We start from the raw sequence: 19288 nt of genomic DNA on the forward strand, positions 1-19288 counted from the left end.
GTTAACATGTACAGCCCAAATCCATTTCTCCTTTAATATAAGTATAAGTTACTTGCATATTTTTTTTTTTTTGAATAATGGGTGTAGACTTACTTTGTGACATCAACTGTAAAAACGATATGCCCCTATTGCTAGTATTGTAAGCTTTTTAGTACAATTCGGTGTTACTATGCTATTTAAGGTCAGAACAACTCTAAACATTAAACTGAGTTAACGCTTATGTTCTGTTTTGTTTTATTGTTTTGGTTTAATAAATACCTCACATATATGTCCGCCTGTCATGGTGTGCACAGAATACAGACACTCGCAGATAAAGAGTAGTGATACAAAAACAAAGTAGAGCACCGGTAAAGAGAAGCCTCAGAGAATAAACCATACCATAAACGGGAAACAGTCCAGAGTTCATACACGAGGAAGCCAGCATCAGAGATAATCCAAAAATCGGGAACGTTAAACAGTCCAGGTCAAACACAGTAAATCCACAATCAGAGGTACAGGCAGAAATCGGCGTCGAAAAAACAAAAGCAAGGTCATACACAGAAAAACAATCACAGAGAAGGTAACGCTTTGTAATGTGGTAGAAACCAGTGTGTGTTCGTGAAGTGTCCTTAAATACTCTGGGGTAATCAGTACTCCGGGCTTCCTGGCGGAAGCAGGTGAGGTGTCACGTGAGTAGGTGTGTGTGATGTCAGCGTGTGGTGCGTTCTGGGTAGTGTAGTTGTCTAACTGCAAACCTCCGTTGGAGCTCAGAGTGGAAGGAACAGAAGCGCCTACAGCACCAGACGTGACACCGTCTCTGCTTCTCCTTGCTGCATACCTGAAAACATTACGTAAACGTTACTTAAAAATATCTGTTATATTTATTTAACTTTTTTTTTAGAGCAATTGGTTTCCCAAATTTAAATAAGATTTTTTTTTTCAGTGTAGGAATCTGTTTCACACATTTTCAGAGTGCAGACAGAGCTCCTCTGTCTAAAGCTGCCGGAGACAGAGACTCATCTGGGAATTTCTGTCTCCAATTGTTCCTTCAGGGAGTGCCGTAAGGTTTATTTCTAGAGAGCACCTTGTCTCTTTGTGGGCTGCTTTCCACCAAGCGCATATGATGCAATCCCCCTTTCATAGTGCATTTAGCAGCACCTGATGAAATAATATGCTCATTGTTTAACAGAAAAAAAACATTTCTCTGGGTGAAAACGGAAGTAACATTACTTTTCCTTACATCAGAAAAAGTGTGCTATTGTTTAATGTACTGTTGTTAAATGTCTCTGAGGCATTGTGGAAGAATTATGTGCGAACATAATACACAGTCCAGTCAGAACATTATGACCACTCACTGTCCAGTTTATCAGCTTTACTCACCATTTTGGAGCAGTTTGAAGTTCTTTGATTAAAGACTGTACTTTTTTTCTTTGTTTGCATACTTTATTATCCTCCTTTCACCCTGTTCTTTAATGATCAGGACAAAACAGGACCACCAGAAGGCAGGTATTATTTGGGTGGTGGGTCTTTCTCAGCACTGCAGTGACACTGGCATGTGTTCTGTGTGTGTTGTTCTGGTAGGAGTGGATCAGACACAGCAGTGCTGCTGGAGTTTTTAAACACCTCAGTGCTGATGCACTGTGAAGAATCCAACAACCAGAAATGTCTGGCCAATAGCTTCCTGTATTCCTGGCGAAGGACTAGAGGATGACTAACACAAACTGTGCAGCAACAGATGAATGTCTGTCTCTAACTTTACAATTGGGAGCTGCTAGGTAGAAGTAGAAACTGTCTTTAAAAACTCCAGCAGCACTGCTGTGTCTGATCTACTCGTACCAGAACAACACAAACTAAAGCACCACCACCATGTCTTTTAATCAACATGCTGTGCTTTTCTTTTTATTATTTAGTCTGAAGATTAGATATTGGGGAGACTGTGGTTAAAGTGATGTTCATGTTTTAAATTGATGTTTAGGTTTTTAAGGCTTTGGTTTATGTTTAATTAGAGTTCATTTGGTTTAACCATATGCCAATATGTTTTAACCTGTCTCCACTGGCTTCCTGTTTATTATGGGGTTCGGTTTAAAGGCACACTATGCAACATTTTCCAGTTAGTCAATGCATTTCATACTGTGAATCAAGGTTCTCTTCGCCAAATGGTGAGAGATAAAAGGCTGATTGTTAGAAACACTGAGATGATTTCTATCATTCTATGCATGTTTGTGCAGTCACTGTTTGTTAAGGTGTTTGTCCGTCTGTTTTTAAGGATGTGGTTTAAGGTCAGCTGTTTTGGTAATAGCTAGATTAGCTAGATAACTGCTTTTCCATCGCTTGCTATTTGAAAAAATTAAGTCCAATAATGTGTATTTACTTTACCAATAATTATTTGGCGCAGATTTAGTTTGAAGTGTGTTTTACCATGAGCTACATAAATCAGAAACCGATACAGGATGTAGTCACATTTGGTTGACATAAATCACGGGGCTAGGAACCAGAGGAACCAGAGGAACAGCAGCATGACAGTGAACATTTACTCTCATCCTGTAGGGTGCACCCCTTAAGAAAACCAACCCACTGTTGCCTAGTATGCTTTTACATTTTTTTTTTATTTGTCATACATTTTACTAGACATTAGATACTTAAGCCTCTCCCATTCCAGGTCTTTGGGGTATTTTGATCAGCGGTTTCTGACTGTTTCACAGTCTTGGCCAAAGCCTGAGAGGGATCAAGCCTTTTTTTTACAGAAGCAATGAGACTCTGAAACAGCATACGCTTTTTTATCTACTTCAAAAAATATGTGATTTTTTTGGTGTCTTTGTATGTTTTTTTTTCTTTGGATCAAAAGTGTACAGCACATTTTAAATGTGCTTTAGAATAAAGAACCTACATAATTGTTTACTGTTTGCACCATTAAACCCCTATTGGATCTTCTATAAACGTTTCTAAGGTCAGCAGGTCAGATTCTCATGTGATTTCCACTGATATTGTCACACGTTTTCCTCGTTGGCCTTGCTGATCATTAGAGCAGGTGTAGTGTGTGCAGTGTGAGGCAGTGATAGCGCTGCTGGCTCCTGTGGAACTGTGCTGAGCCAGGCTGAGTAAAGGAGGCCAGGTGGAGAGAGGCTCCTGGGTATTCCCACAGTGAGCCAATCCAGCTCCTGCCATCAGGTTACAGAATCCATGGCAACATGTGACACCTCGCCGTTTTGTCTGCGCCAGTGGAACTTTTCCAAATCCGCAATGTCTGGCTTGGTTCTTATGGGCCGATATGGATTGCATGGATTGCTCATTAGAGACAGGATGGTGTTTAATTAAAAAAACAATTGTGTGTGCATGGGTGTGTGTTTAGGTCTCCATATGTGTACTGTGTGTGTGTGTGGGTGTGTGAGTGCATGCGTGCGTGTGACGGACTAATTAGGACCAGCAATTACCCCAAACTGTGGCTGCGTCCTCCCCTCGGCTGAGGGGACAATAGCTGATCTGTCAGTGCCAATGTTGCCCATGCATGACAGATGTGTGCGGACACCCCAGACAATGGAGCCAAATGGGTGCCCGATCGCAGAATGGAGGGGGGGGGGGGTTGTGGGGGAAAGGGGTCCTAAATAGGGGGGTTGGGGTGGCAGCTTGTGTCCGAGACAGTCTGCATGGGATGAAGAAGGAACTCCACAGGACCAGCTAGGCCAGGCAGACCCCTACAGTCTGGTCCTACACAAACACACACAGACACACACATTGCTTTTTTTTATCCAATGTCAACATATGAGGTCATTCATACTTAGTACATGTAACATATACTCACAGTTACTTTCATTATTATGTCTCTTGTGGACCAAAAGTCACATGCAGACATTTTCACACCCCTGTGTAAATAATGTTTTATTGATTTTCTTAATAACATAAATTAGAAAATAAATCTGCATTTTGTATTTTTTTGTTTAACATATAACATGCCACAATCCTGTATTTTAACAATAATTACTGTTTATTCAATATAACATAATAATAACAGTAATTGTGCATCCAAGATACTTTATAATCATTTATGTGATTCAATCAAATAAGTATATCAATCAAAAAATATATCAAATCAACCATTTTGGACCAAATTTAAATTAATATGCCACAAACACACCTGAACCATATCCCTCATAAACATACCACAAGATCATGCCATCAAGTTCAACACATACAAATTCAACAGTTACAGTTGCAAGGAAAAGTATGTGAACTCTTTGAGATTTCTGCATAAATTGTTCATAAAATGTGTTCTGATCTTCATTTAAGTCACACAAATACCACACAAAAAAGTATATGTTTTCATGGTTTTATTGAACACAACATGTTAACATTTACAGTGAGGATGGAAAAAGTGTGTGAACCTTTGGATTTAATAACTGGTTAATAACGGAATAACTGGTGGACCCTCCTTTGGCAGCAAAAACCAAACCAAACGTTTCCTGTAGTTGCAGATCAGACCTGCACAATGTTCCGGAGGAACTTTGCACCTTTTCTCTTCAGTTTAGCAATATTATTGGGATATCTGGTGTGAATCACTCTCTTGAGGTCATGATGCCACAGCATCTCTATTGGGTTGAGGTCAGGACTCTCCAGAAGGCGCTTTTTATTTTGTTGAAGCCGGTTGTTGATTTACTTCTACGTTTTGGATCGTTGTCCTGTTGCATCATCCATCCTCTGTTGAGATTCAGTTGGTGGACAGATGGTCAAGTTTTCCTGCAAAATGTCTTAGTTCATTTGGGAATTCATTTTTCTGTTGATGACGGCAATCCATTCAGACACTGAGGCAGCAAAGCAGCCCAAAACTATGATGCCCCCTCCACCATATTTCACAGTTGGTGTGCTGTGCCTTTTTTTCTACACACATAGCATTGTGTGTTCCTTGCAAACAACTCAATTTTGTTTTTTTATCTATTCATAGTATATTTAGCCAGTACTGCTGTGGAACATCCAGGTGCTCTTTTGCAAACTTAAAAAGTGCAGCAATGTTTTTTTGGACTGCAATGGCTTCCTCTGTGGTGTCCTGCCATGAACTACATTCTTGTTTAATGTTTTCCTTATTGTAGATTTGTCAACAAAAATGTTAGCATGTGCCAAAGATAGGCACTCTAGGATTCTTCCTCACCTCATTGATCATTCTACGCTTGCAGTCATCTTAACAGAACTTTACCACGCCCAGGGAGAGAACAACAGTGCTGAATTTTCTCCATTTGTAGAACGTCTGTCTTACTGTGGACACATAATCATCAAGGCTTTTAGAGATACTTTAGTAAACCTTTCCAGTTTCATGCAAGTCAGCAATTCTTGAGCGTAGTTGTTCTGAGAGCTCTTTTGTGCGAGACATGATTCACATCCAGCAAAGCTTCTTAAGAGCAGCAAACTCAAACTGGTGTGTGTTTTTATAGGGCAAGGCAACTTTAATCAACACATCTAATCTCATCACATCCTGGCTCCAATTAGCTCTTAGAAAAGTCATTAGCCTAGGGGTTTACACACTTTTTCCACCCTGCACTGTGAATGTTAGCATGTTATGTTCAATAAAACCATACAAACATATAATTTGTTTGTGTGGTATTAGTTTAAGCAGACTGTGTTTGTCTATTGTTGTGACTTAGATGAAGATCAGAACACATGTAATGACCAATTTATGCAGAAATCCAAGTCATCCCAAAGAGTTCACATACTTTTTCTTGCAACTGTACTGTAATTTTACATCTATATATGTGTAGTCTTTTTTTTATGGATGCAAGGCTTAGCTGCCCTACATCAGTGCCCAACCTCACCACTGCCAAGTGAATTCTTGCATCCATGTGATACAGATGATGTCAGGGCCAGACAGGAATGAGACTGGTGCAGATACAATAAAATAACTTTATTAAAAGTTATAGAGCAGACAGGGGTAGTCAACGGAAACAGGGTCATTACCAATAATACACAGTGTAGAGAAACCATACCATAAACGGAAGACAGTCCAGAGTTCATACACAGGTAGGCAGTATCACAGGGTAGGCAAAAATCCAAAGTACTAGAAACAGTCCAGGTCATACACGGATATCCAACACAAGGGAGTAGGCAAAAATCAACGTCGGTAGAAAACAAAAACAAGATCATACACGGAAAATAGCAAGGGCAAGAGAAACGCTTTGTATTGTAGGATTTACCAAACAGATACTCGGCGAGGTGTGAGCGTGAGCATGGTCCTTAAATACTCTGAGTAATCAGTACTCGGGGCTTCCTGGTGGTGTCATGTGATGTGTCATGTGATCGGGAGTGTGTGTTGTGTCATGGAGTGGTGCGTTCTGGGTATTGTAGTTGTTACTGTGGGAATCGCAGATAGAGCTGGATGTGGGAGACTCAGACATGCTTTCAGCACCAGACATGACAGATGAAATATAAAGCTTCATAAATTAATTCCCTGTATACATCAAGCATGTTGGTTTGGTGGTTATCTTGTTCCCACCCATCTCTTCACCGGGGTCCTGGATTCAAGCATGGTTTCCTCCCACATTCTACTAGCATGAGAGTGCTGAGTGTAAAGGATTGTGTGGAATGTTGATTGTAAAGTGACCTTGGGTTTCTGGAAATGTGCTGTAAAATTGTAACATTTACTTAAGCATATTCCTTAATTCAGTTTTATAGTAGTCCTATCTGATATGCTGTTTCATACCATACTCATTTAGATACCGACACATCAGAAAACAAGAGCTACAAAGTTAGTTGGTACCACAATGCTATGTCACTTCATCTCAGCAAATGTAATTACAACCTAATGTCACCACAAATCTGTGTCAATTGATGTATTTGTTTTCTTAACTTAATAAAATTAACATAATATATTATTGATTATGTATGTTTATGTCAGTTGGGTGTCATGCAGCCTTATTCAAAATATAACCTAGGTGTGCTGTATAGATCCCAATAAAAATGTAAGATTTTTTTTTGTTTAAATATTAAGCCACTTTCTGGATTAATGTCAAACAAGTGACAAATAATAACAGGATATAAATGAGATAAATGGGAACATTAATAGAAGCTTGCCTTTCACCTCCAAGTCCCAAATGAAACTGCCACCTCCAGCAGAGCGGGCGTGTGCGTGTGTGTGATGTGATTGTGTCCCCTGTCAGGATCAGCTTGGCTAGCTGGAATGGCAAGTGAGAACATGTCACCACAGAAGGCAGCTGCCAGTGTCAGGTGCCGCATAAGAACCTGTGTGTGTATGCGTATGAATGTGTGTGTGTGTGTGTGTGTGTGTGCATGCATGCTTGTGCATGTGTGTTTGTGTCAGCTTCAATCAAAGGAATCCCCTGATGCGAGGAACCAATTTTGCCTTTGTATTTTACCGTCCCTCATTCTCTCTCTCTCTCTCTCTCTCTCTCTCTCTCTCTCTCTCTCTCTCGCTCTCTCTCCAATGCGGATTTTGCCAAATATGTCAGTGCCAGTGGAAATGCACTGTCCCATAAGAATCTCTTTCTCTTTCTCTTTCTTCTTTGGAAATGAAAAAAAAAAATCCACCAGTATGTGAAATGGAATTGCTCTTACTGTGGTTCAGTTCAATGGAGTATAAACTCTTACTCCACTAGCTTTTAATCAAAAGGAGACAAAGCCTGCAGGATGTACGCGCGCGCACACACACACACACACACACACACACACACACACACACACACACACACACACACACACTCATTCTGCAAAAGTAACTGTTCATGTTACATTAAAAAACAACCCTACATTTAAAAAAGGGACTCATTTCCAAAGCGCCTGCTTATTAAATTAGCTTTTAATTTTAACATTTGTGGTTAACCTCACTGAACCAAACCACGTTCTTTTCTTAATAAAATTACATTTTAGTTTTCTAACACAACTACTTACTAAAAACACCTTACTCAAAGTGGAAAGTGGTAGACCAAACATTAAAAGACAAATCTAAACTTGATTTGTTAGCAAATTTAGCTCACAAGGTAAGTCTGGTAGACCCACACCAACAAAACCACACAGAAATGACCAATGTTAATGTCTGTTTATAAATCCCTTCTTTTTAAGCTATACATTGACAATGTCAATTAATGGACTTTAAAACTGAACCTCCTGTAAAACACTGGAAACAAACACGATATTCAGAGCAAGCTAATAGTGCTAATAGTGCTTTTAAATTCCACCATAACAGCACAGAAATTATGATTCTTTTTATTTGATTTTTTTTAGGTAGGCATGTTTCAATCAGATTATTTTGTCCCCAATCCAATCCAATCCAATCCAATCCAATCCAAATGTCTTAAAGGCACACTATGCAACCCTGGGTTTGTGTTATTCTGATGCTCCCCCTACAGGCCGGGAGTAAATGTTCACTGTCATTCTGCTGTTCCTCCTATTAGCAATGCATCATTAAACTGTTTTCTGATTTATGAAACTTATTGTAAAAATGCACTTCAGACCAAATCTGCCCCAGATAATGAATTATTCAGTAAAGTTAATACACCTTTTTGCAGGGACGTGCACAGGAATCTTGAAGGGCAGTTGCTCTAACCTGAAGAATGGGCACCACCCACCAACCCCCCGCGCCCAAAAAAAGGGTCCCTCTCTCTCCTGTATTCGTCTCTTTTCCGTGGGCATTTCGAATTTTCTGCATTAACAAAACGTGCTTTATGTCCGTCATTCATCTTGCATGATAAAATGAAATGTTATCAGCTGCATGTAACTTAGTTTGGTTAGCCTCCCACAAAACAACCTGAGCCGTGTAAAACGTTGACTGCAAGCAAGCTGGCTTTCGGGTTTTTTTGCTACCTAAACGTGGCACAGTAGGTGGCTGTCAGATTATTTAGGATCACTAAACGTCCTAAACTCGACGACATCGGATTTTAGAGAAGTTGATTGTGATCATGTCTTGTAATACTGTGAAGGCTACATTTCAAGCTCACCTTCAGGGCAGTCGCTCTACTCCCACGGCATCTTCAAACTCCTCTGCTAGTTGGCTGAAGCTCCGCCCGGTCGTGTGCTGCGCTTTTTTTTTTCTAGTGAAGAGTGCTACGCCCGCGCCCCTCCCTTTTGCCTATCTCTCGAGGTGTCTGAATCTGAATGATTGACTCTGAAAACTTTGTTTTACGAAACTTCAATCAAAATTACGAATTATAAAGAAAATCTTGTTGAAATATGAAATCATATTTGCCTATTTTATTTTTTCCCCTCCCTCGGAAGGGCAATATCAGCCAAGGACGGCAAAAGGGTAGTTGCCCAAGCATGTTGGGCCTTAGCATCTGCACATCACTGCCTTTTTGGACTCAACTTCACTTATGAAACAAGTTCACCAAATAGCAAGTGATGTGCATGGAAAAGGCAGTTATCTAACTAGTTAGTAAGCTATTACCCAAACAAGCTAGCTACTACCTAAAAGAGTTAGCTATTACCTAAATGAACATTTTTACTAGCTCTACTTAGCTAACCAGCAACATACCACATCCATAAAAACAGTATAAACATAGCACAAACATAAAAGCACAGAAAGAGAGAAATCATCTCAGTGTTTCTTAAAATCAGCCTTTTACCTCTTGCCATTCTGAGAACGCTTGTCTGGGGTTCACCCCTGTGTGACTCCTCTCTCTGTCCAGAGTCTTTTCCTGTTCCTTTCTGCTCAGACATGAACTTTCACTGTTTTCTCTCTGACTCAGTCATGATAAACCTGCATGTCTACAGTTATCGGCATTGTGATTTGTATGTTTTTCCCATACAGACTAAAAGAGTGGCTGATAGAATCATATTTTAGCCATAGGCATAGTCATAGTTTATCTAATGAGACATTCCGGACTGATTTATTTAGTTTAATGCTGATTGTTGTATTACTGTTTTATAGTGTATTTAATATCTTCCATCCATTCTGACCTACCTACCTACTTAGCTCACAGAGTCTTTAAAACTCTTTAAACTCTTTTATTCATCTTCTGAGAACTCTCATCAGTGCAGTCAGCTGGGCAATAATGTCTGTTAATTGTGCCTGGAAGAGACCAGATGGCACTCTGAAAACCATAGTGAATGCAAAAATGGATTGAGATTAAAATAGCTGACGCCCAATCCATTAAAAGATGCCTGGATCAGCCCCAATCACGAGTCACAGGACTGGACAGGGACCTCCCTTGTTTCAGTCTAAATAAACATCACTCAGAATTTCTGTCTTACATATATCTCTGGCTATCGGTTTGAACAGTAGATTGATCAAAATTTTATGTAGTAAATGTGAAACAATGGCAGCAATTATTACAAAGGGAGATACTGTCACACTACAGAAGGCCTAATAAAACATAGCAATGTTTTATAAATGTAAAATCAAGCTCTTAATGTTTGTATTTAATCCTGAATTAGCAATATTTTAAAAGTGAATAGTTGTTAGCTTTGTGCTAACATACTACTGACAGAAATTAGCTTTATTGTACAGGTGGGTGTTTTTTTTCCTGAAGTCATGGTATAACAGTATGTACATTTATCATGATATGTCACCTTTGGGGATGTCTTGAGAATGCCCACACCTGTGTACGTTGTGAGGTGTTACTTTGTGAATGATGTTGAATACTGGTTAGCATGCTCATGGCAAGGCAAAGACAATGCCACTCACATTGAATAGCAGGATAATATTAATCATGATTAGTGCTATGTCCCATTGAAGCATAGACTGTGGATGTGATTTCTGCTAAAGTCACATGTCTGTTTGCACAGACAATTCTATATATCACCAGCCACTATCATTACCAATGTAAACTGGCAGTCCCATACCCCATGACATTTGGCATGTCAGTGTAAGTGTGTGCCTCTAGACCAGCGTTTCTCAACCTTTTTTCTATCACGACACCCTTTAAAAGTATGCAAAATCTCAAGGCACCCCAGTTTACAAATGGGGCGGGGGGGGTAGGGGGGGGGGTTGCTGGCGCAATACTTCAGGTGAGAACGAGGAGATTTGCTGGCGGAATATTTTATTTCAGGTGAGAAGGGGGGGGTGGGGGGTTATTTACAATTAGCGCGAAACCTGCAGACTTTTCAAACGAGTGAAATACTCTGCTACACTTACTGCTGAACTACCACTGGATGAAGAAGTTAATGGCTCCGATTCAGAGTTATCTGAACCTGCAGTCTTCTTTAAAAAAAAAACGTTTCATGCGAGCTTGAGCGCTTCACACTACTCTCGCAGTGCATCGCGTGGGGGAAAAACTTTACAGTGTGTCCCAATTTAGGGGCCGCATCCTTCGGAGGCTGTATTCGAAGACAGATTGCATCACAGCTGCGCAGTAATACACCGCCTATCTCTGTGGGTCGCATCCTCCAGAGTATGCTGCCTGTGAATTGGGACACACCCCGACACGCGCTGACTCTGGAAAGGAAATATGCAGGTGATGCGCAATATTTTGACGGCACCCCCGATGAAGCCAGAGCGGCACCCTGGTTGAGAAACACTGCTCTAGACACAAGCAATTTAAATGGCTGGTTTTGTACCAGATTCACTATCGACGTTCACAGGTGAAATCTTTTTATATCAACAACAACAGGTTTATTACAGTTATACGTTTAATCTAAAGGTATAGAAGATGTAGCCTTGAGGGTAGCACTGATGTGACTGAGTATATGAGTCATGGAACAACATGTTTTTTCCAACCCCAACATTTAAACAAATTATCATTATTAGTTCCTTAGGGAGAGTAGAATTTTCTCACCAGGGGTCATCATCATGTCCAATCTAGGAGATCCATTTCCAACTGTGGATTGTTTGCTTATCTCCCTTCTCAAAATCACCTACCAAACCTGGTAGCTGATGAATTAGATGAATCATAGATGGAAGAAGATGGAACTCATCAAACTGTTGATGACATCAGCTTTCAAATTTTGTTATTTCTTGTTTAATGGCATCACATCAAAAAAGTACAGGTCTGATATTAAACAATATGCGTTAGTTAAGATCAGTGTAGACTCTGAGCTATATGCTTCAGTTCAGCTCAGTGTCTAAGCTTTATGCCTCAAGCATTTTGCCAACTATCATTTCTCCTCCATCTTTAAGGATCTTTCCTCTGGTAGTGGGAATCGATAGCTGCTCTCAGTTGTACCTATCTGCCTGTACTGAATCAATAACCAACAATCAGCCAGCGGCCACAACATCCTAGTAGCTGGGCTTTTAGAGTACATTATATGGTGCTATCAGAGATGCCCAAAGAGAAGTAATGTGGTCACTTGAGGCTTTTTCATACCAGGCTGAAATGTGTCTATCACAGCCATGTACAGTTGAGCTTTCACCATCAAAGCCCCCCACACACCACCACTGATCTCTACACAGACTTGCTCCTGGCCCAGTGAGATTACCTGTGATGGAGCTACTGGTCAGAGTGGGTTTTATATTCTGCCACAGCATAGATCATTACTGCTAAAATGTGTTCCATCCATCATCCTGGCTTTCAGTGGCATTTTTCCTAAGTCTCCTCAATGAAAGGATGTGGAGAGATTGTGGTATTGTCAGTCGAGACCCACAGGGGGTGCTGCTCTGTTCATTGTGTGTGTGGAATGTGATACAGCGATAAAACGGAAAAGGCATGCTAGTACACCCTTGAGGCACTCACCATGCTCTTTCACACACAATCATGTCAGGAATCCATACAGACTCTAAAGAGTTCACTTTACTCTCAGAGCCATCCAATTAAAGAAATGCTCACATGCCTGGAGAGATTTCTTCTATCTCTAATAATTTTCCTCTATAAGAAGCATGAAGCAGATATCCGCATGTGGATTGTTCAGCTTTTGTGAGGAGTTCAGATGCCCTCCTGCTGTTAGCCAGGTCCTCAACTAAAGGGCTTAGAGTGGCTTCACATGAGCTGAGCTTCAACACTTCCTCAAGTGAACCTCATTTCTTCTTACCTACTATTCACCCAGTGCAGCTGCCTGCCTTAAGTGAACTTTTTTTTCTCATTTTGTGTTCTCACACACATGGATCAATATCAGAATACCTAAAAAACTTTCCAAAAATTATTATAAACTTTTTAAATTATTTTTTTTGGCTATTTATAAGAGAAATCATAGCATACGCTTAATTACTTTATATTTAAAAAAAAAAAATCTACCATGCATCCACCATATTATAGCAAGCTGCACAAAAAGGTGGACAGTATTAGAAAAAAATGGAAATTCGATTCGATGTTGACCTTGATTTGCAAATATTTTGAATTACTCATGGTGTTCTATTTCAAAGATTTGCTTTCTTTTCTATTATTGTTTTATTATGGTACTTATGGTACCACAACAGGGTAGACAGCTTAAGCTATACCTCCGTTAAGCATGGAGACAATATAATCAGTATTTAGTGAAATTCATATTATCAGTTGATGTACATGCAGCAAGTGTCTCCAGTCCATTAAAAATAAAAAATAAAAAAAAACAATGTAAGAGTGGTGATGTCACTGATGTCAAAGATTACTTTCGTAAAGTGGTGGAGTTATCGCAAAATAACAAAGTGGACAATTTGATGATAACATATTGACCTACAATTAAATTGCTCGAGGTGACCCTGTTCTGTTTTAAAGATATATATATATTTTTTCTATTATTGTTTTAATATGGTACTTTACTACGACAAGGTGGACAGCTTAAACTTAATTACTGAGACAGTATGATCAAACTGTAGTAAAATTCATATAAATTATTGCTAAACATGCAGTAAGTGTCTTCTGTCCCTTGAAAAAGAAACCGTAAGAGTGGTGATATTAGTGATGTCAAAGGTTACTTTTTTAAAGGGGTGAAGTTATCCAAAATTCTTAGACATGTTTAAATAACTTAAAAACAGCCAAATAAGTAATTGAAAGATCTAATATATATATGAAAGAAGACAAGGCAAAACCCCTCACATCAAAAGAATCCATTATACTATATATGAAATTATATAGTATGAACAAAAAGTACTGTAAAATGAAGTTTAACATTCCTCTATATTTGAAATAATATGTTAATTATGAGTAAATCTTGAAAATGTATATTAAATGTATTTATATTAAATTTAAACAGCTAAGCTGGGAACACAAAAATAAATTTTATATAGATTTTGACCCCTGCAGATGACCTTCACCTTTTCTTTATTTGGATCCAGTTTCCCAAATGCCCTTAACATTGTGGTAAAATCTGACACATGGATCTAAACAAAAATGGTCTGAAAATGCATGGGAATTTTGAATTAATTAATGTATACTGAATATTAAGGAGATTCCATGAGTTTTTTTTTCTAAAGGGGAGGGTGTATAGGGAGCACACAAAGAGTGTAGTTTTTCATAGTCAGCTTGTAGAAGAAACATCTCCTCATTTTAAACCTCAACTGTGGCAGTGTAGTGAACTAATGAGGAAACATTTAGGGTCTAAGGTGGCGGCTGAGGAGAATGGGGGGTCTGCTGGGTCCCCCAGTTCTGCTTTGTCACTCTGAATGGCTTATCCCAATCCCGTTAGCACTCGAGCACCCTGACGCTGATGTGGAATGCTAAACCCACCAGCTGCTCCCTGTGTACATGTCCTGACACTGTACATTGTACAGGTACTGTGTGTGTGTGTAGATGTGTGTTTGTGTGCGTCTTTGTGGGTATGGCATGTAGTGTATGACCTCATACTAACTAATTCTGAGCAATATGGTCAGTAAATGCAGTGACTTAGAGCTTTACTAATCCAGTCTCCCAAACAAAGAGACATTTCAGAGCCCCTCTTTCAGCCCTAGGGTCAGAGCGTCACTGAACACATGGAGTGGACATAAAGTACACACTAAACCGGCTGTGGGTAGAAACTGAAGAAATGTCTACAATCTCTGTCTGTCAGTAAGTTAAAGCAAGAGTCCAATCAGGGTGCAGGTTGTATAAATAGCCAAGGGAGAAAAAAAACATATCGATTCAGAATTCAGAACGCTTCATCACCCAGTTTTGAATGTGATAGAGGAGGTAAACTGTGCATTATAGTTTTATTAAGTCTTGTTTTATATAACTGTCAGTCCTGATGTCATCAGTCTGCCTGCTCTGGACTTTGATACACACATTAAAGACTCTAACTCCCAGCATGCACTCACACCGGATCTTCTGGACTCTTCTGGACTGATCACATGACACTCCGGCATTCACTCTCTCCGAGCTTCTGATTGCTCACACCTGGTCTTGTTAAGATAAATAACCCTCTGTTTCAGTTGCTCCTTGCTGGTTATTGAATCTTGCTTGCTAGCAGTTCTACTAAACATTTGTTTAGCCCTTTACCAGTTGGATTCACCGTGTATGATCCTTTTGCCTGCTCACTCTTGTATGTTGTTTATACTGACCCTGCCTGTCTCTGACTACCTAGCCTTACCCCTTTTTTAATAAATTGTTCGATTGACACAGACCTTTTGTCAAAGTGGCAATTCACCTTTATTGATATTACCTAACAATGGGGCTTGGATTTTTAACACTTTTTTATATATAATCTGTTGTCAGTTTGTGTTTTTTCCCTCCTGACACCACTGCTGGCACAATATGTACTCACTGCTGCTGACTGGGGAATGCAAACTGCAGAGACTGAATGAATGTGTTTAGTTTCACCAGCAGCTCAACTGATTTACTTTACTTAGTGATTTTTAAAGGGCTGAATAGATAGATATGTCTTAGATGGAAACTTAAAAATTGTAATGAATCAAGTTAGCACACTTATATATTCACAATGCGCTGTTTAAGTCTATTGTTCGAATATTATATTATTTACATTTTTTCAAACAAATAAATTCTGCAAGATGAAACCTCAAGGTTAGCCAATTACAAATCATTGCAGAATCAGGAAACACTTCACTCTATAGTCATTTATAAACTGTAGGACCAAGTGGTTCTTCTGTAGCACAGCTCAAATACGCCTTTGTAGCACCTTTATTAAAATATTAATACTAGAGTAATGGTTTGTGGACGGCAGCCATCTTAGCTGCTTCTTTATGACACAACAGCGAGTGGCATGTGTGGAATTCCATCCACACGTCTGGATTGTGAATCTGTGTGTTTTAATAAAAGAGTGATAGTAAGGGGCTCATGACCCCAATTTAATCCGGATGTCTGTGCTTCACTCTGATGGAGGGGTGAGCCCTTCTTTCTCTTTCTTTCATCTCTCCGCTGTAAGACTGGAGGAGTCTGGAGCCAAGTGTTTATTTTGGACCAGAAATGATTAATAATTAATAGGATGTGCATTATGCCTCTTAACACAGTTCAAATGCTTTTTGAAATGGCATGGCTTTGTCTGTGTGTGTGTGTGTGTCGCATGCGTGGGTGTGTGTGTGTGTGTGTGTGTGTGTAGAGTGCTTTAAGGTGTAAAGGACCTATCCACCCCTTTAGTGTTAGCATCTTTGCCCTGAATGGAATTTGTTCTCATGTGTGTATGTCTCCACACATGGCTGGCTAAAGAAGATTAAAGTGGGACACTGGTTGCATCTCTCTTTTCCTCTAGCCCAACGTCTACAGCCTCTGGGCTTTGATGTGTTAAATGGGCCGTCTTCAATGTGTGTGTGTGTGTGTGTGTGTGTTTGTATGTGTGAAAGCGAGACCTTGTTTTAATACATACTGGAGTAGAAACATTGTGACTTTGTACAGAAAAAAAAATCGGAGGTTTCTTTTTTATTTACATTTTTGAAAGACCAAATCTATTTCGAATTGGTTTCCGAGCTTAAGCTCTGGGTTAGGTTTAAGTTTAGACTTAACCCTTTAAAGTCTACATCAATTACAAAAATGTGTGTATTACTTGTTTGGGTCAATAATAAAAACAATCAGTATTTTTTTGTTTTTCTGTTCTTTTTAATAGTTTAATCTAAAATAAGGTGGTAAATAAATTAAGTGTATGTGTATGGAATTATATAATTTTGTTCAATAAAATTCTGCCAATAAAAAAAATGCTCATCGTATTTCTAAATATTTCTAAAGTGGAATATCTGACTTTTAGAGATGGCACAATCAGGTCACGCTCACCACCTTCTTTCACAAGATACAGTGACCTAAAATGTATTTGAACAAAAGGTTGAGCAGAAATTGAAATGGTTAAAAAAGCTTAGTGCATATAATGAAAAAATATATGGAAATATATTCAACAGAAAACAACACAGAAGCATCAATAGCTAAATTTTAGTAATATCAGATGTTCAGTTCTGCAGTGTTTAGTGCTGCAGAAATCTGCTGGAAATCTTTCAATACCTCCAAAGTTCGGACATCCCATACACATTCAAAGAGGTTGAGGTCTGGATTTTGGGATGATCGGTCTGAGAAATGTATGTTTATTTTTCTGTATCTCCTTAATTCTACATCTTTTCAGACCTGCCATCCTCTGATTCATCTTCTCAGAGTGAAAGGAATTGTGGAAGGAACACCTTTGGAAATTTTGGTGGTATATACTATATACTGTAATCTCAATTTTCTTAACTGGAATATTCATACAGACAGGATGCTGTTCTGTGTTAAGATTTGTTGAGATTAAATATGAAAGATGAGACTGATGGAATAGCAGTGCAGTGTGTACTCTTGAACAGAGTGACAATACGCTGCCTTCAGCATCACAATTAGTCTAGAGTACAAGAAGGAAATGATCAACCCTCACAGTAGAAAGTGAATTAGCCTTGCATTTTTCATTCATTTGTCTCTACATCTGCATCAATCAAAGCTTTGCAGCTTCATTTGCTCAATTAATTATCTCTCTATCTCTCTCTCTTTCACTCTCTCTTTCTGTAAGCTCCAAACTGAGCGAGTCTTTCTTTTGTGCTCCCTCACATTGTGCTGTAATTTCCAAAGGAGGCTGGCCGTTTTCAAAGCACCTTCTAATGGCACCACAAAGCAACAGGCGTCTTGGAGGGCCATAAAATTCATGTTCTCGTTGCTTTTAAACAAACAAAAACAGCTGCTTACATATGTTTTCAGTAGCCATGTAATTCGGGTGGCGACTAATGAGTGTTCAGGGCTGCGGCGGCGGATTCTGTGTGTGGCGTTTAAACGTGTACATCCACGCCCGATTGTCATTGAAATGAGGACTATTTACTCTGCTTTTCGAGCAGGGACAAACAAAAGAGAACAAAAAGGCAGACATCACAGGGGCCCTGCCTGTGCATCTCTCCACACAGCCTCGTTCCTCTTCTCCTCCATCTGCTTTCTGCTCTTTCTGAGCCCGTGAAAAGAGTCTATTAGTGATCAGATCTCACTTGCCGAAAACAGGCCTAACCTTGGCTGATATATGTGGAGGCCCCTGAAGCGCTAGGCTTTAGTGGAGAAACTAAGAAAAAAATACTTTAATTTATCAATCAGTTTTAAGTATTACAGGTGTTGAGTTTCAACTGTTGCTTTTACATCATTTCAGTGTACAGTAATTATACATAATAACATCATTAATTATGTATGTAGTTAGTTAGAAGAGCTTGACATTTACATTTGATTTATATTCTGCATTAACAGGTTTGAGGTTGCACTTCCAATACAAATGTATAGTATTAAATCGAGTGGTAATAGATATTTAAATCTGTATTTTTTAATTGCTTTTCAATGTGGAATAAGTGGGATACTGAGAAATAATAAGTGTACACTATACACACTAAGAAAAAATGTACAGATTTGTACTTAAAAGAGTACAAAGTTTTTTGCTGGGGGTGTACCATATATTAAGGTACAACAAAGTATCTTTCAGTGAAAGTCTTTTTTGTACCTATGTTTTTTGTAACAGTAAAAAATTATATATAAAATGTATTTATAAATAAATTATTGTATCTCTGTTTTTAGTGTGTACTGTTGCTTTTGGCTGCAATAGCTTGTAATTAAAAATATATATATATAGTTATAGATATAAATTTTTTTATATATTTTTCTTTATAGATTTTATGTATGTGTTGCTCTTGAAACCAAAACTTCAATCTGTCTTTTCTGGTGTCCAAAAAAAGCATGTTTTATGAATTTAGTTGATATTTTGTTTACTACATTATGTGAATACAGCTGCTGTCCTTCACATTGTATCGGTTTCATGATGAACAGACAAACAGAAACATATAAAGCTGCAATGCATGACTTGTTTTCTATATACGTAGTGTTTAATTCATTATGTTCTAGCGACATAAGTGCAGTGAAGTGCAGACTGAGGCTGTAAATCAGATGTAGATGTAATTTATCAAGTAACCAGCTATGCAGTTAATCATGTAGTCATGTAGTCTGGAGCAAAATGACAGAGTAACTCTACATCCCTAAAGATTAAACATGTTAATTAGGTTATTTCTAACCGTATATTTAAGCTTATTGCATTTGCAGAAAATGTGAATATAGCATCAAACCTT

The 19288-nt window shown here is 38.8% G+C and overlaps 1 long non-coding RNA gene across 1 annotated transcript; it reads right to left on the bottom strand.

Moving 5' to 3' along the window:
* Positions 1-306: 306 nt before the first annotated feature.
* LOC125804916 (uncharacterized) lies at positions 307-3783 on the bottom strand. Its single transcript, XR_007441143.1, has 2 exons — positions 3411-3783; positions 307-817 (listed from the first exon to the last, which is right to left on the bottom strand). It is a non-coding gene; the product is annotated as an uncharacterized LOC125804916 (long non-coding RNA).
* Positions 3784-19288: the final 15505 nt, after the last annotated feature.

The sequence above is a fragment of the Astyanax mexicanus genome, chromosome 1 (genome assembly GCF_023375975.1).
Source record: "Astyanax mexicanus isolate ESR-SI-001 chromosome 1, AstMex3_surface, whole genome shotgun sequence".
NCBI classification, from domain to species: domain Eukaryota; kingdom Metazoa; phylum Chordata; class Actinopteri; order Characiformes; family Acestrorhamphidae; genus Astyanax; species Astyanax mexicanus.